The sequence below is a fragment of the Giraffa tippelskirchi genome, chromosome 7 (genome assembly GCF_054371585.1).
Source record: "Giraffa tippelskirchi isolate mGirTip1 chromosome 7, T2T-mGirTip1v1.2.pri, whole genome shotgun sequence".
Lineage (NCBI taxonomy): Eukaryota > Metazoa > Chordata > Mammalia > Artiodactyla > Giraffidae > Giraffa > Giraffa tippelskirchi.
Genome location: NC_137281.1, coordinates 143,615,641 through 143,632,697, shown reverse-complemented (window position 1 = coordinate 143,632,697; position 17,057 = coordinate 143,615,641). Strand labels below are relative to the sequence as shown.

The following is a 17,057-nucleotide window of genomic DNA, read 5'->3' as shown; positions in this document are numbered from 1 at the left end:
TGCATTTTTCAGCAACTGGATCATCTAACAAAATCAGATGGCCATGAGACTAGGTGAATAAAGATGTTATTATGTACAGCCAATTTTTATTATTTGTTAATATCAGGAGTCATGAGTTGCTCAGCATGGCTGAAAGTTAGTATGATTTCAATAGAGGGAAATATATTTCTTCCACATCCGAGCTCAGGGTCTGATTCCATATGACATTTGTCCTAGAATCTCTCTGCAATTAGGTAGCAAGTTCTGAGATAATATCTGAAAAGTATAGTCATTAAGGGGTATTTCTAATGCCAGTGTAACTCCTTGGAGGAGGAGGGGGGTATAAGGAATAGAAGTAGGAAGAGGAGAAAGATGTAGGGGGATGGAGGAACTGTTCATAGACACACACTCACGCGGTGCATACTGAAGCTTGTCAACCTCCTCTACCCACATCAGCCAAAATAAGTCACTTACTCTTTAAACACTAGGAATTGGATCCTAGACTCTTCCTAATTAATGTCTTTATCATAAGCCATGTAAATGCTATATAATTAAGAGGAGCAATTTTAGAAATAAAATGTTTCAGGTTACCAAATATAAGATGAAAACTAGGCAGTGGACATGGGAATTTAAAAAAGCAATTAAAGAAAATGAGAGATGTGCATATGTCCATACCTAAAAGTCAAAAGCTGAAATTTCATCATTACAGCCATAATCATGTGAAAAAAAAATTTTCAAGGGATAAATCTGTCTCTCATACTAGCGTAGCAATTTGAAAAAAAAAAAAATAGATACTCTGCAGAGAAAACGTCAACTAACATTTTGATCTGTGTTACCAAGAATGGATGATGTCATTGAGATTCTGAGGCATAAAAAGAGAGACCTATCTCACATATATGCGAGACAGAAAAAGAGACACAGATGCAAAGAACAGTCTTATGGACTCTGTGGGAGAAGGTGAGGGTGGGACGATCTTAGAGAATAGCATTGAAACATGTATATTATCATATGTGAAACAGAATGCCAGTCCAGGTTCAATGCATGAGACAAATGCTCAGGGCTGGTGCAATGCGATGACCCACAGGGATGGGATGGGGAGGGAGGTGGGAGGGGGGTTCAGGATGGGGAACACATGTAAACCTATGGCTGCTTCATGTCAATGTATGGCAAAAACCACCACAATATTGTAAAGTAATTAGCCTCCAACTAAAATAAATAAATTAATTTAAAAAAAGAGAGAGAGACCTAAGACGTCCAAGCACTTCACTGCCACCAGACTCTTTGGAGGACAGTTTGAATTTCCCAGTACTCACCCACCAACACACAGACACACAGACACACACTCACAAAGGCACACACAGCACACATTCTAGGATTTGCCCAGAACCACGGTCACCACAGATTAAGACAGCAGCATTTGCTTTCACTCCCTAGAGCAGCAAGATCTCTGAGAACATGTCAAGATGCTATGTGGTTAAGGAGAAGCCAAGACAGAAGCAAGCTGGCAGTTCACATTGGGGTTGAGTACTAATGTTACAGACTTTTAAGTAGATAGAGTGGCTTGGTTTAAATTTAGAAATTATCCTTACAGGAGCTGCTGGGCAGTGCTGACTTTCCATGGACCCTCCTCCCAGCTTCCACTGCTACTTTTTGGTCTTCCATTTAACTCTCTAGATCTGCTTCTGGGTTGCCTATGTCTCAACCTGCCTGCCTGAGTCTCAGCCAAGGTCTGTCTGACTCTGGGCTCCTACAACTTCACGTGCTGTTTCTGTTTCTCTGAGTGCCCACCAAGCAGTTCATAGGTCCAGAGACTTCACTGAAGACTAGGGGTGGGGGCCACACAGAGGGCCATATGCCCCCTGCTAGGCCTCCCTCTTTCCCCTGTGTCTGCTCCTCCCACTGTGCTTCCAGGCCAAACCAGCTCCTCTTCATCTTTCTGAGTCAGCGCTATGGAGGCCCCATCTGCTACTTCAAACTGGCCGACCAACACATTTTTTTCCAAACAAATAGATTAAATCTCTCTAAGAAGAAATCTCATAGTTAACATTTTTCTCCTCATTTTTTTCTGAACTTTCCTTCCATGTTTCTCCAGCAAGTATCCAAACATCATGTCCTAAGAGAGGCTTTTGCTGACCACCCTACCCCAAAGCTTCCTTCCTCCCCACTAACTACCCCCTCTCCTGCCCTCATCACCTTCAATCTCCATATCTGGATTTATTTTTCCTCAAGGTGCTTATTACTCTCTGATGCTATTTTATGTGTGTGGTTATTGCCCCGTGAGGCAAGACCTTTGCCTGATTCACAGTGACTCCCTAGAGGCTAAAAGAGTGTCAAAACACTGTAGGTCTCAATAAATAAATTGTCAAATGCTGATTATTTGAAAGTCCATTGTATTGGGCTCATGTAACATAGTAATGAGCTAGACCATCAGAGAGTTCATGATTTAGTATGGAAAGAGAGACAGACACACATGTGCAGTTCAGTTCAGTTCAGTCACTCAGTCGTGTCCGACTCTTTGCAACCCCATGGACTGCAGCACGCCAGGCTTCCCTGTCCATCACCAACTCCCAGAGCTTGCTCAAACTCATGTCCATTGAGTCAGTGATACCATCCAACCATCTCATCCTGTTGTTCCCTTCTCCTCCTGTCTTCAATCTATCCCAGCATCAGGATCTTTTCCAATGAGTCAGTTCTTCATATCAGGTAGCCAAAGTGTTAGAGTTTCAGCTTCAACATCAGTCCTTCCAAAAATATTCAGGACTGATTTCCTTTAGGATGGGCTGGTTGGATCTCCTTGCAGTCCAAGGGACTCTCAAGAGTCTTCTCCAACACCACAGTTCAAAAGCATCAATTCTTCAGCACTCAGCTTTCTTTATAGTCCAATTTTCACATCCATACCTGACTACTGGAAAAACCATAGCTTTGACTAGATGGAACTTCGTCAGCAAAGTAATGTCTCTGCTTTTTAATATGCTGTCTAGGTTGGTCATAACTTCTCTTCCAAGGAGAAAGTGTCTTTTAATTTCATGACTGCAGTCACCATCTGCAGTGATTTTGGAGTCCCCTAAAATAAAGTCTGAGACTGTTTCCATTGTTTCCCCATCTATTTGCCATGAAGTGATGGGACCAGATGTCATGATCTTAGTTTTTTGAACGTTGAGTTTTAAGCCAGCTTTTTCACTCTCGTCTTTCACTTTCATCAAGAGGCTCTTAAGTTCTTCTTCACTTTCTGCCATAAGGGTGGTGTCATCTGCATATCTGAGGTTATTGATATTTCTCCCAGCAATCTTGATTCCAGCTTGTGCTTCATGCAGCCCGGCATTTCACATGATGTACTCTGCATATAAGTTAAATAAGCAAGGTGACAATATACAGCCTTGACATATTCCTTTCCCAATTTTGAACCAGTCTGTTGTTCCATGTCCACTTCTAACTGTTGCTTCTTGACCTGCATACAGATTTCTCAGGAGGCAAGTAAAGTGGTCTGGTATTCCCATCTCTTGAAGAATTTTCCACAGTTCTACACAGTCATACATGCATGTGCAGTAGATGGTGGGAATGTGTACCACAGGGACCCAAAAATGGCAAGTTAGTTTGCTATGGGTGAAGGAAATAAATAAGAAAGGTCTTTCTATAGGAGAAGACTTATGGACTGAATTGAAAGAAGTCCAGGATCTCAATGAGGAAGTGAATTCTAGGTAGAGAGTGCTGTCTGCACAAGATATAGAGATATGTGTCCTACCCGCACCACAGGAAGCTTCAAGCGGCAGGCACAGGGGAGTGTGCAGGAATGTCAAGTAGAAAACTTTTCAGGATGGAATTTGGTGCTCATGGCCAAGCCAGTGTATCCTAGGCTTTGATTCTAAAAAATCTGGACTCACCAGGTCATATCTGCCTGGACTTCTGTATCTTAGCCCTTAGACTTTCTCTTAAAGTATATTGAGATTCTTTTCTTCTTTCATTACTATGGATTCCAATCAAGGCTGTCATGTTGCACACCTCTGTGGGGCACTATTCATATAGTTGCTCGGATTCACTTCTCTTCCTCACTTCTTGCTTTGTTTTTTTTTTTTAATTTATTAATTTTTAATTGGAAGTAAAGCATTGTAATTGTTTGACAATGTTGTGTTGATTTCTGCCATATATCAACATGAGTCAGCCATAGGTATACATACGTCCCCCTGCCTTGAACCTCCCTCCCACCTCCCATCCCATCCCACCCCTCTAGATTGTCACAGAGCACCAGATTTGAGCTCCCTGGGTCATACAGAAAATTCCCACTGGCTATCTGTTTTACATACGATAATGTATATGTTTATTTTCCTCACTTCTTATCTCAAATACAGATACTCTTGGGTCCACTATGTTACATAAAAACCTAGTGGAAAACGAAGGCAAAAACACCATGAATAAACACAACTTAAAATATAAGATAAAATAATAAGATCTCACATGCCATGGGGCATGGCTAAAAAAATTTGTATATATAAATTTATATATATATATATATATGCCACACCTTATTTCACTGACCAGGGATTGAGCTCATGCCTCCTGCAGTGGAAGTGCTGTGTCTTGATGACTGGATCACTGAGGAGGTCCCCCAAATACTAAAATTATCAAAGGAATTTTTTTTCCTATTAAAACTCTTGAGAATAGACAAAAATAAGCCATAAAATCCTTCAGATTTTACTTTCAACAAAATGATATTCTATCCTAGCACCATTTAAAATTCTTATAAGATAGCAGCAATTCTACCATTAGTTACAGAAAGAAACATGGAAACTTTCAATACAAACAACCTTTTCACTGCCCTACATTGATAGGTATAAAATTTTATCTTCTTGAGAGATGATGTCAGCAAGATGGCAGAAAAGGAAGCCCCAGGTATTATTTCTCCATGAGATAATGACTTATCAATGATTCAGGAACCTTTATCAGATCTCCAGAAACCAGTTAAGAAGCCATAGTACTCCAAGAAAGCACAAAACTGGGAACAGTCTCATCAAAATGGGTAAGAAAAAGCCGTTGTATTTCATCCTCAACAGGTTTTCCCTGGCATAGCTTAGTGTGGTCAGGAGAAAATACACAACTTGTGGTTCAAGAGGGAAAGAGGAAAGTAAAATGTAGAGTCAACATTCTGACTTTTCAGGGGGCTACCTGAGGGCCTAACTCAGAGCACTAATGGGGAACTGGCATAAATAGGATGCCTGGGGGCTACCAAGAACAATGGAGAGCTTGGTGGCTTCTCACTGCAACAAAGAACCTGCAGTACTTCAAAGAAACACCACACAGAGCAAGAGATAATGAGCTTTAGAAAAATAAATAAGCAAATCTCTCTAACTGGGGGGCTTCCTGGGTGGTTCAGTGGTAAAGAATCTGTCTACCAAGCAGGAGAGGTGGGTTCAGTCCCTGGGTCAGGAAGATCCCCTGGAGAAGGGCATGGCAAACCACTCTAGTATTTGCTATTGCTAAATCACTTCAGTGGTGTCCAACTCTTTGCAACCCTATGGGTTGTTACCTCACCAGGCTCCTCTGTCCATGGGATTCTCCAGGCAAGAATGCTGGAGTGGGTTGCCATTTCCTTCTCCAGGGGATCTTCCCAACCCAGAGACTGAACCCACATCTCTTATGTCTCCTGCACTGGCAGACTGGTTCTTTACCACCAGCACCACCTGGAAAGTCCCCAGTATTCTTGCCTGGGAAATCCCATGGACAGAGGAGCCTGGTGGGCTACAGTCCATAGGGTCGCAAAAGAGTCAGACAGAACAACTAAACAACAGCTCTAATAGGGAAATTATATACACCAATCCAGAGAAGATGCATCCCAGAAAATGTTGGAAGGGTCTCCAGATTCTCTAGACAGGGAGATGGGGGAAGATATCCTATATGGAGCCAGTCTGTAGAGACTAGGATAGGTGGGTTTGTTTTTGTATTTATTTTTTAATGACCAAATCCCAGCAAAAACAACAAAGCATAGGAAGAAGCAGGGAAACATAGCTCAATCAAAGGTGCAAAATAAATCTCCAGAACTGATCTTAAGAAATAGAGATATATCGACTACCTAAAAAAGGAATTCAAAACTTAGCATGGTAAAAAAAAAAAAAGTTCAATAAGCTAAAAGAGAACACAGATAGACAAGCAAATGAAATAGGAAAATAATGAATGAACAAAATGAGAATACTAGCAAAGACGTAGAAACTATTTAGAAAGATCATAACAATGACCCTATACACGAGACAGCAAAAGAGACACAGATGTAAAGAACAGACTTTTAGACTCTGTGGGAGAAGGCGAGGGTGGGATGATTTGAGAGAATAGCATTGAAACATGTATATTATCATATGTGAAACAGATCACCAGTCCAGGTTCGATGCATGAGACAAATGCTCAGGGCTGGTGCACTGGGATGACCCTGAGTTGTGGGATGGGGAGGGAGGTGGGAGGGGGGTTCAGGATGGGGAACACATGTACACCCATGGCTGATTCATGTCAATGTATGGCAAAAACCACAATACTGTAATAAGGTTCCAATTAAAATTTTTAACAATGCAAACCATAAAAAAAGAAGTAAACAGAAATTCTGAAGATGAAAATACAGTAACTGAATTGAAAACTTCACTAGAGTAAGTTCAATAGCAGATTCAGTCAAGTACAAGAAAGAATCAGTGAACTTGAAAACAGGTCATTTGTAAGTGTCCAATCAGAGGAGCAAAATGATAAAAATTTTTAAAAAGAAGAAAAGGGAAGAGAATTTAAGGAACTTATGGAATAATGTCAGATGTACCAATAAACACATTATAAGAGTCCCAGAAGAAGCTAATAGAAAGGGACAGAGAGATTATTTGAAGAAATAATGGCCAAAAACTTCCCACATTAGGAAGAAAATAGACATCCAAATTCAATAAGCTTAATGGACTCCAACAAGAATAAGCCTAAAGAGCCTACACTGAGACACATTATAATCAAACTATCAAAAATAAAAAACAAACAAACAAACAGAGAAGACATGAAGACAGCAAATGAGAAGTGACTCATTATGTACCAGGAAGCTCCTAAAAGATTATCAGTGACTAAGCAGAAACATTATAGGCCAGAAGAGAATGGGGTGATATATTGAAAGTGCTAAAATAAACTGCCAACCAAGAATACTGTATCTGGCAGAACTGTTGTTCAAAAATAAAAAAGAAACAAAAACTTTCCCAGGTAAACAAAGCTGAGGAAATTTATTACTGCTAGACCTGCCATACAAAAAAATGCTAATTCAAGTTGAAATGAAAGGACACTAAACAGCAACATGAAAGCATATAAAAATATGAAGTTGTCTATTGAGATATAAAATTCTCTAAATATGTTAACAAATACAGAATGCTATAATACTGTAATGTATTAGAATAAACAAATTAAGCAAAGTTGCAGGATACCAAAATCAATATACAAAAAATCAGTTGTGAGTCTATACATTAACAATAAACAATTTAAAAAGGAAATTAAAAGAGAAATCCCAATTACAAGAGCATTAAGAGCAATAAAATACTTAGGAACATTTTATTTAGGAATAAAATATTTTGCCAAGGGGGCAAAAAAAAAAATGTATACACTGAAAGCTATAAGAAGATTGCTGAAAGAAATTAAAGACAATGAAAATAATGGGAAGACATTCCATATTCATGAACTGGAAGACTTAATATTGTTAAAGGGATTCCCTAGTGGTTCAGTGGTAAAGAATCTGCCTGCCAGTACAGGAGATGTGGGTTCAATCTTTGGGTCAGAAAGATCCCCTGGAGAAGGAAATGGCAACCCACTCCAGTATTCTTGCCTGGGAAATACCATAGACAGAGGAGCCTGGGCAGCTACAGCCCATGGGGTCACAAAAGAGTCAGACATGACTTGGTGACTAAACAACAAAAAAGTATTGTTAAAATGCCTGTAAGACCCAAAGAGATCTACAGGGATTCAAAGCAATCTCTAGCAAAATTCCAATGGCTATTTTTGCAGATGTAGAAAAAACAATCTAAAATTCATATGGACTTTCAAAGGAACTGATATAGCCAAAACATTCTTGAGAAAGAAAAACAAAGCTGGAGGCTTCATACATCCTGAATTCAAAACCATTTTACATAGCTACAGTAATCAAAGCAATATGGTACTCACATAAACACAGACATATAGAGTGACGTAGGAGAACAGACAAGCCAGAAACAAACCCTATGGTACAGGCTCAAATGATTTCCAGCATGGGTTACATGACTACACAAACGGTAAAGAGTAGTGTTTTCAACAAATTGTGCTAGGAAAACTGTATATCCACGTGCAAAAGAATAAAATTGAGCCATTACCTTATACCATATATAATAATTGAAAGTGAAATTCGCTCAGTTGTGTCCGACTCTTTGCGAACCCATGGATGATACAGTCCATGGAATTCTCCAGGCCAGAATACTGGAGTGGGTAGCCTTTCCCTTCTCCAGGGGATCTTCCCAACCCAGGAATCAAACCCAGCTCTCTCATATTGCAGGTGGATTCTTTACCAGCTGAGCCACAAGAGAAGTCCAAGAATGCTGGCGTGGGTAGCCCAGCCCTTCTCCAGGGAATCTTCCCGACCCAGGAATCAAACCGGGGACTCCTTCATTGCAGGTGGATTCTTTACCAACTGAGCTATCAGGGAAGCCCATATAATAATTTATTCAAAGTAAATTAAAGACCTAAATGTAAGACCTGAAGCTATAAAATTCCTAGGAGACATAAGGGAAAGCTATATGACATTGGATTTGACAATGATTTCTTGGATATGACACCAAAATCACAGATCATCAAAGCTAAAATAGACAAATAAGACTACATCAAACTATAAAACTCTGTGCAGCAAAGGAAATGAACAACAGAATCAAAGGCAACCTGCCAAATGGGAGAAAATATTTGCAAACCATGTACCTGATAAGGGGTTATCTAGAATACCCAGAATATATAAATAATTCCTAAAAATCAACAACAAATAACTTGATCTTTAAAATGAGCAAAAGGGGTCTTCCCTGGTAGTCCAGTGGCTAAGACTGCACTCCCAGTGCAGGGGGCCTGGGTTTGATTCCTGGTCAGAGAACTATAATATAATAGATCCCACATACCACAACTAAAAGATCCGACATGCCCGCAGCTAAGACCTGGCACAGACAAATAAATAAATATTTTTTAAAAATTAAAAATAAAAATGGGCAAAGGACTTGAATATACATTTTTCCAGAAATATTAAAATAGCCAACAAACATGAAAAGATGCTCACTATTACTAATCATCAGGGAATCAAAACCACAGTGATATATTACCACCCCTCAATCCATTAGGTTAATCACTATAAAAACAACAACAAAATTACAAGTGTTGGCAAGGATGTAGAGACATTGGAACTCTTGTTCATTGTTGGTGGGAATGCAAAATGGTACAGCTGCTATGGAGATTCCTCAAAAAATTAAAAATAGAATTACCATATGAGTCAGCAATCACACATCTATATATTTTGCCTATATATTCAAATGAATTGAAAACAGAATCTTAAAGAGATATCTGCACACTTGTATTCATTACAGATTATTCACAATAGCCTAGAGGTAAAAGCAAAGTAAATGTCTATCAATGGATGAATTGATAAAGAAAAAAAAATATATATATATATACAATGGAATATTATTCAGCTTCAAGAGAGAAGAAAATACTATCATATGCTACCATATAGGTGAACCTTGAAGACATTATGCTAAGTGAAATAAGCCAGTCATAAAAAGACAATTACTGAATGATTCTCTTTCTGTGAGGTATCTAAAGTAGTCAAACTCTTAGAAACAGAAAGCAAAATGGTGGTTGTCTGGGGCTTGGAAGAGCGAGGGAAAGTGTTCAATGGATATAGAGTTTTAATCCTGCAAGATGAAAAAGTTCCAGAGATCTGTTGCACAACAATGTACATACAGTTAACACTATTGTACTGTATATCATTAAGATGGTAAATTTTGTGTTATGTGATTTTTACCAAAAGGAAAAAAGTATGAAAAATAGTCTTATTGGTAATCAAAGACATGACCATTAAAATGTCAAAAACATGCTTAAATACTATTTTTTTGCCTTTCCATCTAGCAAAGAAAAATTACCAATGACAGCAACAGGCAGTGAGTTGACTAATCCTGGCTGACTGACACATTCATTGCTTTAATTTTTTGGAAAGCAACTTAATACCCAGAAAAAAACCTTTAAAATAGCTTTACTATTTTATGTTTTGAGGATACAGTTTCATCCTCTCTCCTAATTTATTTCTTCCTTCATCAATGAATATCTATATTTATTATGTTCCAATGAGAGGACATGGCACAGAAAAAAGAGTCATGATCCCTATATGAGACTTACAGTGTGGAGGCAGAAATTAAGTGCTACAAAGTAGGTATACTACTGGCCATTAAACTCTGTAAGATGGAAATTAATCTAGTTTGTAATCCATAAGGATTAATTCAAGTACCCCAAAAAGGGGGCAGGATGGAGGTATGATGACATACCAATATGTTCATTTCAGCAATATTAATAAAGTATGAGATGGAAATGTAAATAGAAGGGTTAACTCGGTAAACTACAGCGCAAGTGTTCACAGGAGTATTATCCCAATCACTTTTAAAAAAGTGTTTTCAATGGCCATTTGGGGTTTTCATTAGAGCTGCTCCCAAATGTTTCAGTTCTCTTCCTCCTGGACACATAGCAGGACTGCACTAGTTCACTTTCTCTGAAGTTAGCATTAAAATGTTATTATTCAATTCATAAGAAATGAGTATATGACCATGTTACTTGCTTTGATCAATGGAATGTAAGTGGTGTTTCCTTTCTAGGAAGATTTTAAAATCCAGTGCAAGAGTGACTCTATTCTCTTATTTTGCTTTGGTGATTGTGAATGCTTGTGTCCAAACGGAGCCTCCATCAGAGTCATCATGGATCCCTGAGCTCATCATAGATTCCTGAATTTGAGTGAGCAAAGTCTCCCTGCTGATCCACACTAGATACGTAACAAGAGCAAAAACGAAATCTTTGTTAACAAAGATTTCAGGTGTTGTGTCACCATAGTATCTACACTGATATAGTATCTCCACTCCATAAGAAAAATGCCAATTACATTAAATGGTTAGTATAAAAGAATACAATAAAATTATATATGCTACGAGTATATCTCTGTTATATTTTATTCCTAGAGAAAAGACTAAAAGCATACACCCCCAAATATTAATAATGATTATCTTTTGGTGGATAGGTAGGAAATTTTCCTACCTCTTTGTTTTTTAAATAGCATACATTCATAGATTATCTCTATGGGTAAAATAACATTCCTTAAAAAGCATAGAAGTCAGACATAAAAAGTTCAGAATGGAACTCTTATCATTTAAAATTCGCGAACTAAAAGTCTTCCAGAAGGAAGAGATTATCACTTCATATCAACATGCCCCCATGAAAAGTGGGAGCTATTGGGCCAATGTTTTAATTTATGGAGTATATATTTATTTATGCTTATCCACAAATTTACAACCTAACTCTGTGTATCTTGTACCCTATGTTAACTAATCTCAAACCCTAGATATTTTTTGTTGCTAAAGGTCTTATTTCTTATCCTTTCAAGATTCCTAACTCAATACCCAAGTCCTATTCAGGCACCCAAATCCACATCAGCTATAAAGAAACCCAATTAAATCTTACTTTATTTAGAAAACACCATTGACTTGTTTTACTAAAAAATAAGTTAAGTCACTGGTCAGGAAAAAAATGACTCTACTTTGGCTGTAGAGCCTATTCCCCAGGGAATCTGATTTCTACTGCATTCTCCCTGCCCCTTCACCATTAAGATAATGATATTGTTAACACAAGATGTTTCCAATTAAATTACAATGGCTTAAACACATATTATGTTCCACTTATCTTACATAATGGTACATAGTTTACATAATGGTTGAAAGACCTCTTCAGATACAAAACAAAACCTATATCTTTATCAAAAACAAAAAGAAATCAGCTACAATTATGAAATGTTTTCTGTTAATCATAAAATTCATCCTTTTTTCTACCTACAAGAAACTCATACAACATAAAGCACAAATCCATACCATCATCAACCATGTCCATGATATGATCAACATGGATACCTGCTCTCCTTGCATGATATATTTTGCCATCTTTTTATTTTTCAAAACTTAAATTTAAACTCTGATGGTCATTGTCTTTCAATTGCAACATTCAGTCCACTACATGTAATATAATTACTGAAATATTAGGATTTTATCTACCATTGTGTGCAGTGCTTTTGTCCCAATGTTCAAATTTTCTTTCTCCTTCATTCCCATTGGCTTATTTTTGATTATTTTGTTTTCAACCTATTGGCATGGAAATTATACACTCTTACTACTCTTTCTGAGTTATTCTAACAATACAACATGTGTCATTAGCTTATCAAAGACTAATATTGATTGATATTTCTATTTCTTCCCAGATAATGCAAAGGACCTTGAAACTCCTTATTTTTAACCCTCTAGAATGACTGAGGGAACAACAGGCAAAATGAAGAATTAAAGGACAAGAAAAGGCTAGATATTTTGTCTGTAGCTTTATCATTGCGATCACACTGCTGGCCTCTTCAAGGAAAAAAAAATTCCATCATTACTTAAACTTCAACACAAGCATTAGCTTAAATTTGATATCCACCATTCACTTTCAGTTTTTGTAATGAGTTTTCATCACAGAAAAAATAAAACACTTGACCTTCTTCTTCCCATCTGCAGTCCCAGGAACTGCAGGTCTTTTGTTATCCAAAGCGCCTCTCTCTATCCAAAGAAAAAGAGAGAAATGTTTTTCATCACATGAGTTTGGGGGACCTTCCACGAGGCATTGCATTGGAGCTTATTTATCACATCATATCACTAGTTAGCAGGAATTAGGACACCATTCCCCACCACAATTGCAGTTCGGTTCAGTCCCTGAGCCTGCAGCAAAAGACAGCACTTATGGATGCTGTACATAGACTGCCCAAGAGGAAGGGATCTCTGTAAGGATGAAACTTGAGAAACCAGCAGAATAAGCCTGGGAACTTTCATCAGGTGACCTCTGCGACCAAGAAACCCAGGAGTTGAATGACATTCAGAAGACACAAGAGTCTGAGACAGCAAAACACAATGATGGCTTCAGTTTTTTCACATGGCCATATGACCAGATGAATGTGTATCAGTTATCAGCAAAACCACTATTATACAGCTTCTGGCAAGACTTGCCAGCTTTGGGTGACAAGGATTATGCAGGTGCTGCTTTGTTTGAAACTATACTGTAGGCCTCCATGATGGAGACCCAGCTAGTAATCTCTGCAAGAGGGAGCATGAAAAATTGGTTCCTGCTATATATAACACTCAAAAATGTTTACAAGTGCTGTGTGACTTTAAGCAACATCTATATCCAACACATTATCCACCCAAGTGATACGAGATTCTTAACAAAATATAATTCTGCCCAACTTAGCAATGGAATCCCAACATCAACAGCCAGTATGGGACTTTCCTGGTGGTCCAGTGGTTCAGAGTTCACCTTGCAGTGCAAGGGACACGGGTTCAGTTCCTGGTCAGGGAACTAAGATCCCACATGCCATGGAGCAACTAAGCCTGTACCACAACCTGAGTCTATGCACCCCAAAAGAGGATCCCCCATGATGCAAGGAAGATCCTAAGTGCCCCACTGGGACCTGATTAACAAATAAATAAAATTTTTTTTTTTTTAAAGAATCAGTATGATGCTAGAAACTGGCTCATATGTCATAGGAATTCTACTTTTTATGACACCAACTATTTGAGTGTTAGTGGAAAGTGGTGTTAGTCGCTCAGTTGTGTCCAACTCTTTGCAACCCCACAGACTGTTGCCCACCATGCTCCTCTGTCCATTGGATTTTTCAGGGAAGAATACTGGAGTGGGTTGCCATTTCCTTCTCCAGGAGATCTTCCCAACCCAGGGATCAAACCTGGGGCTCCTGCATTGCAGGCAGATTCTTTTCAATTATAACATGATCTATAAATAAGGAACTGGCAGAAAGACTTCAAGAAGAGTACATGCTTTTTGACTCATCATACAACCAGAAGCAACAATGAGAAGAGTCAACCCTTGTCGATTTTTCAACTCATCTTCTGAGAAATTCACCAGAACCACAAAAACAAACAAGCATTAAGTTTTCTCTAGCTATTTCAGCTATCCATGCTGAATCACACAAGACTTCATACCCATTACAGACAAATTACAGTGGAGCACAGATACAGCCTTGGAACAGGGTCTCTCCGTGCTAATTTTAAAAACAACAACTCTACTTTAGCAATGTGTTCCAGAAGGATGCATGTCCTCTGAAACCATATTATGAGGATATTTCTTCAAAGGTTTATTCACTGTACCTTGAAGTGTAGCATTAGCAGTGCTATTACTATGACAAACATAAAAGTCACTATCCACAGTCTTTAATATGTTTAAATAAATTGTCCTTTCCAAGATAACAGACGTATTAGCTAAGAAGGAAGAATGATAAAGGGCTCTGCTCTCAGCTCTACTAGTTCCTTGCTTGTCTTTTTATTTCCTTCCACTCAATGATGTAACGGGTACTTGGGAATTCTGCCAACAACTGCCAATCTAGGGAGAGAGTGTCTACAAACCAGGCTGCAATTCAAGCAAGAATAAGCAACACACCACCACCACCACCACCCCACCCCCCGCCCGCAAAGTATCCAGAGCAGTCTGGAGGCGTGGCTGGAGGAATGGGTTCAGAAGTTGGGGCTGATGAAAAGGAGAATGATTTCCAGCTGAATTGGAGTTAATGCTTTTGGAAGAGCAAAGCAGCCAGGAATGAAAGAGTAGCCTACCCATCATCCCCACAGAACTGCCAGGTTGGCCTTGTCACCACACAGCAGCATAAACCCAATGGCAACCTCAGCAGAAGCCGCAGCACCTGCAAGCAGTCCTCCAGGGCAGCAGCAGTCCCCAGACGAAAACAATGAGCATGTGACACTCACATGCTACAGCAACTGACATGAGGCTTCACGAAGTAACAAAAGACAAGCCCCACAAAGGATGGTCAGGTGACAATCTTCTGAAGAACAACTATGTAACAGGAATAAAAACAGAGCCTATTTCAGTCTTCTAAGGACCCTCCATAACAATGGTCATCTGGATAAATCCTGATTGAGAAACAGACATCAGGCTTTTCATGTAATGACTAAGAAAAACAACTGGCTAATGTATTTAGCAGCAGACCAACCTCAGCTTGGGACTTGAGCAGGCTTCAGTAGTTTGGGGCCTTACTGTGGCCTCCGACCACTTAGCTGACACAACACGGCAGCCTTACAATGAAGTCGACCATCTCTCAGACGCATAGTTTTTATATCACTGATCAGCTGTCACTGGACCCCATCGGTGGTAGAGAAATCACCCCATTTCTGGGACTCGAAGGGGAGGGTGTGGGCAGAGGCAGCACAGCAGAGGACCTCCTGACTCACACGTGCCAGGGCTTAACCACTATGACAGACTTAAAGGATCTTCCAGTTCCGAACGTGTGTGTGTGTGACACATGCGCAAATATGTGCACATTCTTTTAAAAGCAGAGGGCACAGTCCATTCTCGGGTAGTTTCCTGCCTTCCCGTTATATCTGGAGCAAAGTCCAAACTCCTAAAGCCCTGGAGAATCGGCCTCCACCCATTTCCACTCCAGCCTCTTCTCCTTCTTCCCAATGCCCAGGGCATCCTCTCTTCCTCTGGGGCCCTTGCCTCTCTCTAAAAGCTCTAGGTCTAGATCTGCACATGCTGGGACCCTTCTTGGGGCTTCCCTGGTAGCTCAGCTGGTGAAGAATCTGCCTGTAATGTAGGAGACCTGGGTTCAATCTCTGGGTTGGAAAGATCCCCTGGAGGAGAGCATGGCAACCCACTCCAGTATTCTTGCCTGGAGAATCTCCATGGACAGAGGAGCTTGGTGAGCTGCAGTCCATGGGGTTGCAAGGAGTCGGACACGACTGAGTGACCAGACACGCACGCACGGACCCTTCTTAATTCATTCTGGACTCTCTGCAAATCTTCTACCACCAAATAGGCTCTCCAGAGCCTCCTGTCCTGTCATACTCCAACCTCTTCCAGTGCTGTTTTCTCTGCAGTCAGACCTCCTGACATGTGTGTACCTATCTGTTTTGTCACAGGACAATGAGAACACTACTCAGGATCTGAAATCGAACCATAAGGCTGAATTTATTGCTCAGATAACAAGAGCTGTGCTGGCCAAAAGGTCTCTTCAAGCAGAACAGGTGACTAATGTCACAGAGGGCTTTGGAAAGCATGGAACAGTGTGATTCACAGATGCTCAGAGGCTGGGTTGACATCAGGTGGGTATTCAGGTAAGGTTCATGTTGATTGGCAAGTTTTCTGGACAGCATCTGTCTCTGATTAGCTGACTTTCAGAAGTGGTGGACTGACACCAGTTGGTTTTAAAACCAGCTTTCACAAAGACAAGTGTTGTTGTTGACCAAATGAACAGACTGAAAATTGGTTCTGCTGGATACTTGTTACCATGGTCACAGAACAATCAGACTTTTCCTAAGTTTGTGGGAACTTTTATTATTCTCTGAGAATAAACTCCAAGCAGTTAGGTTTGCCTGTTTCATTCATCTTATACCCCCTGTACCTACTACACCTGGCACATTCATATTGAATGAATAAATCAGTTGGGGTGGGGGGTTGCAAGATTACTCATAATGATTGCTATTTTAAGATTTGCCACGTTTTTCTCACAGCACAATATAGCTGTTGAGTGCATGGCTTTATAATCACATAGTCCTGGCTTTGAATTTTGGCTCTAACATTTACTACTAGCTTATGGACTTCCTGAATCTCCATTTCATTCACTGAAAGAAGGGTAGGAGGAAAGAATAACAGTACCTCCCCCAAGGCTTCTCTGAGGATTGTGGAAATAATGCCCAGTTTCTAGCACATTAAGTGTTCAAAGGCATAAATCACATATATTACTATGTGGAGAGTTCCTGAAAGGCTCAAAGTAGATA

The 17,057-nt window shown here is 39.6% G+C and overlaps 1 protein-coding gene and 1 long non-coding RNA gene across 8 annotated transcripts in view; both read right to left on the bottom strand.

The window, feature by feature from the left end:
* Positions 1-17,057, bottom strand: part of RGS6 (regulator of G protein signaling 6) — a 588,674-nt gene that overhangs the window by 483,928 nt on the left and 87,689 nt on the right. The window lies entirely within an intron of this gene.
* The window catches only part of LOC145513243 (uncharacterized), a 60,263-nt gene that overhangs the window by 39,647 nt on the left and 3,559 nt on the right, over positions 1-17,057 (bottom strand). The gene's annotated exons all lie outside the window — the stretch shown is intronic.